Genomic DNA, 11,343 nt, shown 5'->3' with positions numbered 1-11,343 from the left:
GATGCCTCAATGGTTTAGGATTTTATAAAACAGTTCAGTGGGGGCTTGGGGGAACCCCAAGACAATTGCTACCAAACCTGTGAGGTAGAATTTCGGCACCTCAAATCTGCCTTGTGCTTTCCTGCTTCTGTGGCCTGAGGCTGTGCCTGCTGCCTGGAATATTTTTTCTTGGGCTAGAGTAGTAGGACCACCTTCTCCTTATTTTTCAGGTCTAAGCTAAAATGTGCCTCATCAGAGTCCATCCCTTTTAAAAGACCCCGTGACAGTCTACCACAGTCCTCTTTTTCCTTGAGAACATTGCTTTGGTGATTTTAAGATATACATTTTTTCCCACATTTTAACATTTATGAAATTGGGATAAATCAGAGTACAATTGGCCATGATCTTTCTTTCTAAGTGATTAAAAAATAACAATGTGTTTCATAAATAATGGCCTCTTGCCCTGGCTGGTTGGCTCAGTGGATAGAGCGTTGGTCCCTTGTAGAGATGCCCCAGTTTGATGTCCAGTCAGGACACTCATGAGAAGCAACCATCTGCTTCTTTACCCCTCCCTCTCCCCCTTCTCTTACTCTTACCTTCTCGTAGCCAGAGGCTTGGTTGGTCCAGGCATCAGCCTCAGGCACTGAGGATAGCTCTGTAGATTCGAGCATTAGCCCCAGACAGGGTTGCAGGGTGGACCATGGTCAGGGAGTATGAGGGAGTCTGTTTCACATAATGGCCTCTTATTCAATAAAACTGAGTGTTCTGGGGAGGTGAGTAAAGAGAGATAAACATATGGTGACGAAAAATTATTTGAATTTGGGTGATGGGCATACAACATAATCAACAGTCCAAATACTATAGAAATGCCTACCTAAAACCTATGTACCCTTATTGATCAACATCACCCATTAAATTTAATTTTTATAAACGTTTTTGATAAAAGTGAGTGTTGATTTGTTTGTTTGTATGTTTATTGTTTGTCTACCCTATAAGACTATAAGCCTCTTTGGAGTAAGGACCATATAAGACTTGCCTACCCAGTGTGCAGTATAATTCCTGACACAGCCTTTGTGCTCAGTAATGATTAATCAAATGAATGAATTAAGCTTAGAATAAGGTTCTATGGATCTCAGTCAAAAACACATAATACCTAATACTATATATGATCAGGACACATAAGCTTTATGGACAAAATCAATTACGTGTACATTCTCAGTGTCAGATTTACATGTACCCAATGTCTTATACCAAAGTTTGAACTGTAAGTCCTGGTGTTAAGCAGAAACTTCCACACAAGCAGATACCTGAAGACCAAGCACACATATCTATCCAACCAGAACTGGCTAATTTTTTGCGTTATATATTTCTCAGAAAATCACTTTTAAAGGGGAAATATTCAAAGAAAGTATTTACAAAGCCTGTCTGAGCATAATACCAGTTGCGTTCAGAAGTATGCTATTTTGCCTGTGGAAAAAACTCATTGTCGCACATTATGAACAATTCCTCCTGCTTAATACTACAGTTAACTCTAATCCTGTGTTTATAACCTTTTAATATATCTCAACAGAGACAATAGATTAGGCCTTATCTATTTATTTGGTTCTGACTTAAGTAGAAAAACCAGGAATTTTTATCTTGGCTAAATATAATTTAGTAATGAGTAAATAGTTCAGAAAACACCTATTAAAAATATAAGAAACAAATGGATTTCAATGCATAGTTGATCTATCAGAAAATTTTCATTTGAATTGAAGTCCTTTAAAACTGATACAAGGCTCGGGATAAATCTCATTATTAGGAAAGTCCCTAATAGTAAGAACTCAAATATAAAATTATCCAAAATGAAGAAAAATGGGCAGAGGCGGATTAAGGTCAGTTGAGGCCCTGGGCGCAGAAGAAAATACTGGGCCCCTTAAAAAGAAGAGACAGGAAAAATAAAAGTACACGTTAACCATATTTTTAAATAAATAAAAAATACTATGTAGTATTAATGTTAAAATTGCACATATGAAACCAAACTTGGTGTTATTAAAAAAAGTGTCAAGTTGGGGTTTTGCGGGGCCCTTCAGAAGTCGGGGCCCAGGGCCATGTCTGGTGCGCCCGCAGTTAAATCCGTCTCTGAAAATGGGTCGTTTCTACTACTGCCTCATTCTGGGGTTACTGAGCACAACAGAGCTGAAAACAAAACCATCTGAACCTTACAGGATTCCCTGTCTCCCTGGAGTTCGCGGGTGGCGGTTCTGAAGCCATTGGGAAGGATGACTACAGAGCTGATTTTTATCGTGGGTGAGTCTTACTGCTCTGGACCTCAGAAGTCATTTTTGCTTCTGCCAGTCTGACTAGTCAAGGTCCCACTCAATTGTCACCTCCTCCAAGAAACCTCCCAGACTTCACTGGTCAGAATCACTGTCTCCTTCCTCTCTGAACACCCCTAATTTTTGTTTCTTTTTTCATTGGAGCCATTACACAGCCTGTCTTGTGTTGTAGACAGGTGGGTACCTGTCTGTCTACTTCAGAAGGCTGCAAACTCGAGAGTCAGGGCCATTTTTATTCATCTTTGGGTCTCGCACATGGAGGGTGTCTTGTACCTTTGCTGGGTCATATTGAAGGGTCTTAGAAGATCAGCCATGGCTTATTATTCAATTTATAATCCCTAAGGCACTTTGGTTTTGTTTTTATGTACTAATATTCCAGATTAGAAAAAAATCTTTCTCATCTCAAACTCTCATGGGTCTTTGAGTGTGACTGAGAACAAAGAGCTGGGTTGAGCGTGCCTCTGGCAGTTCATAGCAAGTTCACGTCCTAAGGTATGGTTGGCTGGGCCTTCAGGGCCCTGGGAGGAGAGAGGTTCCTACAGGGTCCGAGAGGTGAAAATTGATTCCCTTTGGTTCTGGGAGCAAAGGCCAATGCTCTCTGTGGATTATGCAGCCATTAAAGTCCCATAAATGATCTATGCAAGCCTAATCCTGGCTCTAACACTCATTTTCTGGGTGATGATGTGCAGAGCCTTTAAGCCTCTTGATTACCAGCTCATTGATCTCTAAAATAGAAAATCTAATTTAAAGTTGTTCTACAGTATGTACTGGTGTGAAAACTAAAAAATACAAAGCACTCTCAAGCACTCTGAAGGGTTTCAGTGCTAAGTATAGTGAAAAGAATGTGCAGCCTCGGACCTGTGCCAGATTGAGCCAGCCTTGGCCACTCTCCCATCATGCCCCCAGATGACAAAGGTTTGGCTGAGACTCTGCCAGGACTCACACGTCAGTGTTCCCAGAGGGACCTGTGGGGTCCAGTCTGGTTGGTGAGAGCCGAGAAAGTCCCTGAGGAAGACGGGACCCACACAAGAGCATTGCTAAATGGCCAGCCAGAAAAACAGTTCACAAATATTCCCAGCTCTAAACATAGCTTTGTGCTTCTGACCAGCAGTTATTCATTTGTGATGTGAAACTCTTACAATAAAATTATTTTTATTTCACCAAAGTTTTGGTGTCAGGGAATGCAGGTGTGGACAGATTTTCAGTCTTATACATACCTACATAATGCCTAAACTGTTGGCCAACTGAAGCATTTCCTTGGAAAATCAATCCAACCGAGTTGTTTGATGTTGCTTAGCCACACCAGTTAACTGGAGTTTTTACTTCCTAGCCAGTTGCTTAGATGAAGCCCAAATTAATTTAGTTCTTGGTTACCTTTCATAAAATCTAAAATTTGAAAGTTCAGCCCTAACCACCTCACAAAATGGGCAGTCTTGTTCTTGACATCCTTAACAAAGGGCTCTCCTTCCAACTCACACCAACCTGGGGGAGGAAATAAGCCAGACAGCCTGGATGAGGACAGAGAGGGATGAAACACCCCCTCCTCGGGACAATGCCTTTTCCTGTTCCTGGAGGCTCCTCCTGTTCCCACACTGCTGTCTTTATCCGTTATGCCACCAGGATCCTCTTTCACATCAAAGTGTCCCTCCTTGGGCTTCCCAAGTAGGGGCATAACCTTAGTTTCTACAGGAAGGAATTTTTCATCCCAAAGGGAAGGGGAAAACCGTGTGTTTGGTTGCTATAAAATTACATGCTACTTTTTTATTTTATACTTACGCACACCAAAAGTATAGGCAGGCTTCTACTTACTATGGGCCGAACATTCAGCTCCAAGAATCCTGTAATTCAGTTGAAAGCATTTAAAAAATTAAAAATCTTGCCATTTGGTCTTCATTAGTAATATTAAATGCCTGAGTCAGGAAAAATTTTGGTAGAAGACACTATTCTTTTCTACTTCAAGAGCACATGAAAAGGCATTAAGGTAGATAGATTTTAAGAAAGAAAGGCTGAAGAATCATGCATTCTGTCTCAGACCAGGCTACTGGGACCCCTCTCAGAAGGTCTGCTTTTAAATCTGGTTTTGAACTGCTACATGTCATTGGTCACGGTGAAGCACTGAAGCTTCACCAAAGCTGTCGGCTGTGTCATTACCAGAAGCACTCATTTAGTACCTAATGTGACTTATGTACGGCAGATGTTTGGACAGGTACATCATTGTCTTTCTGAGGCCTCTGACCAGTAATGGTACAGATATCCTCAGGGACATTGGCTATAAATCACAATCTTGGGTGGGAGAATAATATTTCTCCCACCCAAGCAGGTCCAATAATATTTTTCTAAATGTGTATTTAGCGGGGGATGGGGGGGGATAAAGAGACAAAGTGAAGCTCTACAAAGTTTTACGTGGGGGGGGTATGTAAAAAACACAGTTCATGGTCTTTGAGGCAGGACTGTTTTGATGAGTATCATGTTTGGGGAGTGGGAGGTATTAATCAAAAGATAACATAGGTTTCAAAAAGTAAAAAAATATTTTTCTAAAAATGTTCATTAATTTATTCACCAGGTCATTCAGAATTTATCAACTGCTTTCTGGATGCTCAAATGTGTAGCGTGACAGTTTTGAAACAAGTAGACCCAGCCATACCTTGAAAAATTCATACACAAGAGTCTATGAGGGCACAACGTTAACATTGGAAGGAAATGTCATTGTCCTAATCCAGACAGATGCAATTGGTAATTTAGAAGCAGAGGTAGGATGTTCTGAATCACTTTGGAATGTCCTTGTTAACATTGTAAAGAAATGTCATGCTCCTAATCCAGAAAAACACAATTGGTAATTTGGAGGCAGAGTTAGGATGTCCTAAATCACTTTCGGATAGACACGGACCAAAGCTTAGAGACAGAAAAGCACAATTCATAATTGACCTTCAATAACTTGAAAGCAAGCTGCCTTACTGTTCTTTTCTCCTTCATACTCGGATGGAGGGGGAGAAATCAAGCCCTGTGGCTTGTGAATTTCTTCTAACGTTAGGAAAGCTTTCTTCACCAAGGGAAATTCTTTAGGCTTTACTGTTAGGCTGGGGGGAAAAGCATCGAAAATGAATCAGCTTTCCCATGAGGACTCTGTCATCATACTATCATCAGAAGGAGAAAAAAAAAAGGAAGAGGAAAAGGAGCGCAATGCAGAAGAGACAAGATTCCACTCTGCCAGAGCCACCGTGGTGTCCGAGAAACCCACATGTTAACATGGACGACAGTGAGACCACTACACTGAGACAGGAGAGGAAATGAAAACCATGACAAAGCATCTGCCATGTCCTATGTGCTTTAATACGTCATCTCGTTTAACCCTCTCAAATAGCTTACCAGGAGGGTGTTGAGAACTCTCATTTCATAGATGAGGAAACTAAAGCTCAGTGAATTTAAATAATTTGTCCAAAGTTATATAGCTAGTAGGCAGCAGAGCCAGGAGTTAAATCCAAGTCTGCCTGAGGCCAGAACTCGTGAATTTTCCCCTACTCCACACACACTCCACTCCAGGCTCAAAGCTCCGGGGAAAAGTCTACGTCTGTAAGCCCCTGGCTGACTGCAGAAGAAATACTCCTTTAACAACTTCGGCATGTTCAGACTTGCTATGGATACATCAGAGAATTTTTCAAATATAATTTCTCTATTTCTTTCACCCACCCAAATTCTTTATATTATTTTTTTAATAGCAGCCATGGTTTATATTTGAAATCGAGTATATTGTTATCTGAAGTGATTATGAGGGACAGTGTTGTGTAAATCCTAACATTGTGATACATACAATGAGGTAGTTACATCTACAAAATATTGCAGAATAAAATAACTGTTTGATGTTCTTCTATTTTTATCATTCTGATGCAAAACTATACTATATTCTATTTATAGAGTTACTTCCTTACATGTTTTCTATTTTTCCCCCATCCTGCCATTCTTCCCTCTCAGTCCCTGCCCCCCACCGTAATATCTACTATATCTAAGGAAGAGGAAGCAAGAAGTTGTACCACCTGTGTTTACTAATTATAGCGTTAGGCCTGGGTAGTTTGTTAGAATGTTGATTATCTCTCCAGCAGCTAGCCTACCCTTTCCTTAGAACTGGCAACAATTTAAATTAAAATATCTTCATGACAGGTTGTTTTATTTTATGTGGCACACCAAAGGAGTGGGTTGGTTTGGCTGTGTTTGGTTTGGGTCGTTTTTTCCCCCCTTTTACTTTTTTTTGTAGAAGGTTGTGCTTCAGAAAAGTATGTTCAGTTGGCCTATACCTTTGGAAAACTTTCTGGAGTTGTTCTACCCATATGCCACAAGCCTGAACCCAACAGATACCAGCTCCAAGAAAAAGCAGGATGATCTATCTCTGTGACTGATTTTGTTTTTGGATTTTTCTTCTGAGACTGCCAATATGTTCCAGATGTGATGTGTTAGAATTTTAAATACAAGTTACCTGTCCACTGGGAGCAGAAGGAGATCACTAGCTTGGGCCACCCACGGCTGACAGATGACAGTCACTTTGTCACTGAAGATGTTGGCAAGATTCAACTCAGCTTAAATGAGAAAGAAACCATAATGCCCCTTAACAATTTCCTTTACTCTGCCCAGTCCTTTTACTAAAAAATAAAAAGGAGATTTGAAAAGTCAAGACTCCGGCACCATATGTGCCACATTTACATCTGGACAGGGCCTAGAGGGAATCTCCCTGGAAACAAAAAGAAAAGGAAAAAGCCCTCTAGGTAACTGTTGCTCCCAGAGGCAGATTTAACGGAGGGCATGTCGGGTGTGCGCCCTGAGCCCCGACTTCTGAAGGGCCCCGCAAAACCCCAACTTGACACTTTTTTCTAATGACACCAAGTTTGGTTTCATATGTGTATTTTTCACATTAATAGTACATATAATTATTATTATTATTTTTTTTTTTTTTTTCCTGAAGCTGGAAACGGGGAGAGACAGTCAGACAGACTCCCGCATGCGCCCGACCGGGATCCATCCGGCACACCCACCAGGGGCGACGCTCTGCCCACCAGGGGGCGATGCTCTGCCCCTCCGGGGCGTCGCTCTGCCGCGACCAGAGCCACTCTAGCGCCTGGGGCAAAGGCCAAGGAGCCATCCCCAGCGCCCGGGGCCATCTTTGCTCCAATGGAGCCTTGGCTGCGGGAGGGGAAGAGAGAGACAGAGAGGAAGGAGGGGGTGGGGGTGGAGAAGCAAATGGGCACTTCTCCTATGTGCCCTGGCCGGGAATCGAACCCGGGTCCCCCGCACGGCAGGCCGACGCTCTACCGCTGAGCCAACCAGCCAGGGCCATATTATTTTTTATTTATTTAAAAATATGGGCCTGACCAGGCGGTGGTGCAGTGGATAGAGTGTTGGACTGGGATGCAGAGGACCCAGGTTCGAGACCCCGAGGTCGCCAACTTGAGCGTGGGCTCATCTTGTTTGAGCAAAAAGCCTACCAGCTTGAACCCAAAAGTCGCTGGGTCCAGCAAGGGGTTACTTGGTCTGCTGAAGGCCTGCAGTCAAGGCACATATGAGAAAGCAATCAATGAACAACTAAGGTGTTGCAATGCGCAATGAAAAACTAATGATTGATGCTTCTCATCTCTCTCTGTCCCTGTCTATCCCTCTCTCTGACTCACTCTCTGTCTCTATAATAAATAAATAAATAAATAAATAAATAAATAAATAAAATTAAAAAAATATATAGTTAACATATATTTTTATTTTCTCTGTCTCTCTCTCTTTTTTTTTAAGGAGTCCAATATTTCCTTCTGCACCCAGGGCCTCAACCAACCTTAATCTGCCTCTGGTTGCTCCCTAACTGCAGAGCTGAGCATGCGTGGTTGAGTCGGGTAGAGTGGGTGGAGCTTCTGGTTTGTAAGCATAGCCAACTACAGTCTGGCTGGGTCAGTATAAAAATTAAAACTAATTTTCATTCATCTAAAAATTTTTATTTTAGATGAATTTATATTCTTCAAAAAAATACAAGGTACCTATTATAGACATAAAAGTATTACTGAAAGACTATAAATGTATGATACAATTTTAATATGCATGACTCTTCATTGGCCATTTGACCTAGGGCAAGTTACTACACCTCTGTACTTCAGTTTCTTTACCTTCAAAATAGGGATAGTAATAATAGATCATTCCTAAAGTTATTGTGAGGATAAAATGAGTTAATATATGCAGAGTACTAAAAACAATGCCCGACTGTAGTAAGCTCTCAGTAACTATTAGTCATTATTATCATTTTGATGCCTATTAATACAATGAAATCATAACCTCCCTCACTGGAGTCAAGTTACTGGACCGTAACGTCCATTAAGTCTGCTTTCTGTATCCCAACCACATTGCACATTTCCTGGTACAGAGTGGGGCCCCATTAAATATTGCCTTTAACTATGTTTTGTGTAGACTACCAGTGGTTTTTCCCTGCTCTTTCACTCTGTCATAGCTCCCCCAAAATCCTTCCTAACTGGCAACCCAAATCTGTCCCAATCCTGTTCCACGTAATCTCCCATTGCTCCCCCAAACAAAACCAATCACCGCTGATTTCCTCCACCAGCCATGCACTTCCAGGAGGGGGGCCCTCAGCCCCAGCCAGTGGGGGCGTCAACGTTCCTTTAGACAAAGCCGTAGTGTTCTCGCTTCTCTTTTCAATGACTGATTGACGTATGCATGGACAAACAATGGAATTCTGGCCAGCTAAATGAGAGAGCAAACCTTTGGAAGAGAAGAGAAGTATCTGAGAGATTCTCCTCAATGGTAAAGATAGACAGATAGGAAGAAACAGTCTGCCTCCTCCCTATGGGTACTGTAGCATTTGCATTTGAAGACTGGAGTTGATGCAGCCATCTTGGATTCATGAGAAGAACTAAGCCGAAGCTTTGAAGATGACTGATGATACACTCAGCTGCTGAATTGATCAAGCCTATACCATCCCAGCTATAACATTCTTTATATATATATATATATGAATATGAATATATATGAATAGTTCATATATATATAAAATAAATTTGAAGTTTTCTGTTACTTGTAGCACTAAAGAGCTTGAGATAAACAAGAAATCTCACCCCAAATAAAGGCCAAAAATATAACAAAAAAGCACATATAGAAAATATACAGCTCATTGAATTTTCACAAACCAAATATATTCATGTAACCAGCATGGAAATAAAAATTCAATGTCATTAATATTTCAATAAAGAAATAAAAATTAAAACTTTTTAAACCTAGCAAATAGGCAAACATGAAAGAATACTATTCTTTCACTTAACCTGGATGTTGAAAATATAATCTTATACACTTTGGGTGAGAGTGTAATTTGGCAATATGTATCAAATTTTAAATATATTTATCTTATGAACCAGTGCTATAACTTCTAGGAATGTATCCTAAAAAAACATACAGTTGTGCAAACAGACATACAAACCTTCATTGCTGGTGTTTCACAGCAAGTATTTGCAAATAATCCAGGTAGCCCTCCATAGAGAGTTAGTTAAATTTTTGTATGTCTTTAAAAAGTTGAGTCTGGTCTATGGAGGCACAGTAGACGGAGCACCGATCTGGAGCGCCGAGGTCGCCGGTTCAAAACCCTTGCCTGGTCAAGGCACATATGACAAGCAACCAATGAGCAACTAAAGTGAAACAACTATGAGCTAATACTTCTCACTACCTCTCTCTGTAAAATCAATAAATAAAAACTTAAAAATAAATAAATAAATAAGTTGAGATCTTTATGAATTGACATGGAATGCTCACCATAATATACTGTTCAACAGCATGTTGTCAAATTCTAGCTATAAGTATGAGCCCACTTGTAACGGTTATCTCTGGGGGATAACATTTACTTTGTGCACAATTATAATGTTTAATTTTGTGAATCAATAGGCAAATGTTACTATTTTCATTAGAAGCCACACTGAAGAGCTGAGAACAAATACCCTGCAGGGTGCTGGACGAATCCCTCAACCCAATTACCAGCTCCCTCCTCCTGGCCTCCACTTGCCTTAGGTAGGGTTGTGGCTCTCACCCAGTGGTCCTTGTACCACTGGCCAGATACACTGTAAAGATTACAAACAATTCTATTAATGGAAACATTTATATTTTTAACTTTTCATTAGAAGAATAATTTTGAAATTTCTATAAGGATTCACCTATGTGGTATTCTGGAAAAGGCAAAACTATAGAGGTCAGTGGTTGCCAGGCATTAGGGTCAAGGAGAGGGGGGAATGAGAGAAGTGTGGCAGGGGGAGGGATGAATAGGCCTAGCATGAGGGCTTTTTCTTTTTCCTAAGTTAGAGCGGAGAGGCAGTGAGACAGACTGCTGCATGCGCCTGATCGAAATCCACCCGGCATGCCCATCAGGGGGCGATGCTCGGCCCATGTGGGGCATTGCTCTGTTGCAGCTGGAGCCATTCTAGCACCTGAGGCAGAGGCCATGGAGCCATCCTCAGTGCCCGGGCCAACTTTGCTCCAATGGAGCCTTGGCTGCGGGAGGGGAAGAGAGACAGAGAGGAAGAAGAGGGGGAAGGGTGAAGAAGCAGATGAGCACTTGTCCTGTGTGCCCTGACTGGAAATTGAACCCGGGACTTCCACACGCAAGGCCAATGCTCTACTGCTGAGCCAACTGGCCAGGACCACACAGAGGATTCTTAAGGCAGTGAAACAATAGTGGAATACATGTCATTGTTCAAGCCTATAGAGTGTACACCACCAGGAGTGAGCCCTGGGGTAAACTCTGAACTTTGCCTGATAATGATGCATCAATGTAGATTCATCAAGGATAACAAATGTGTCACTGGTGGGGAGGTTGTGTAGAGATAGGAGGAATTTTTCTGTGAACCTGCAACTGCTCTAAAAAAAAAGGCTATTTCTAAAAAGTCCTGTAAGCATAAAAATGTTCTTCTTGAAAAATGTCTTTCATTTCTCTTATTGGGAAAAAAATTAACTGGCGAGAGCTAAAATTGGAAAGGTTTAAACTACTGGCTTATTAGCTAGCATGTTTCTGAGTAACCACTGACCA

General features: G+C 41.3%; 1 non-coding gene across 1 annotated transcript; it reads right to left on the bottom strand.

The window, feature by feature from the left end:
* Positions 1-7,541: 7,541 nt before the first annotated feature.
* TRNAG-GCC (transfer RNA glycine (anticodon GCC)) lies at positions 7,542-7,617 on the bottom strand. Its single transcript has one exon. It is a non-coding gene; the product is annotated as a tRNA-Gly (tRNA).
* Positions 7,618-11,343: the final 3,726 nt, after the last annotated feature.

This window comes from Saccopteryx bilineata, chromosome 5 (genome assembly GCF_036850765.1).
Source record: "Saccopteryx bilineata isolate mSacBil1 chromosome 5, mSacBil1_pri_phased_curated, whole genome shotgun sequence".
NCBI classification, from domain to species: Eukaryota; Metazoa; Chordata; class Mammalia; order Chiroptera; family Emballonuridae; genus Saccopteryx; species Saccopteryx bilineata.
Note: the sequence above shows the minus strand (reverse complement) of the source record. Positions and strands in the feature narration are given on the sequence as shown.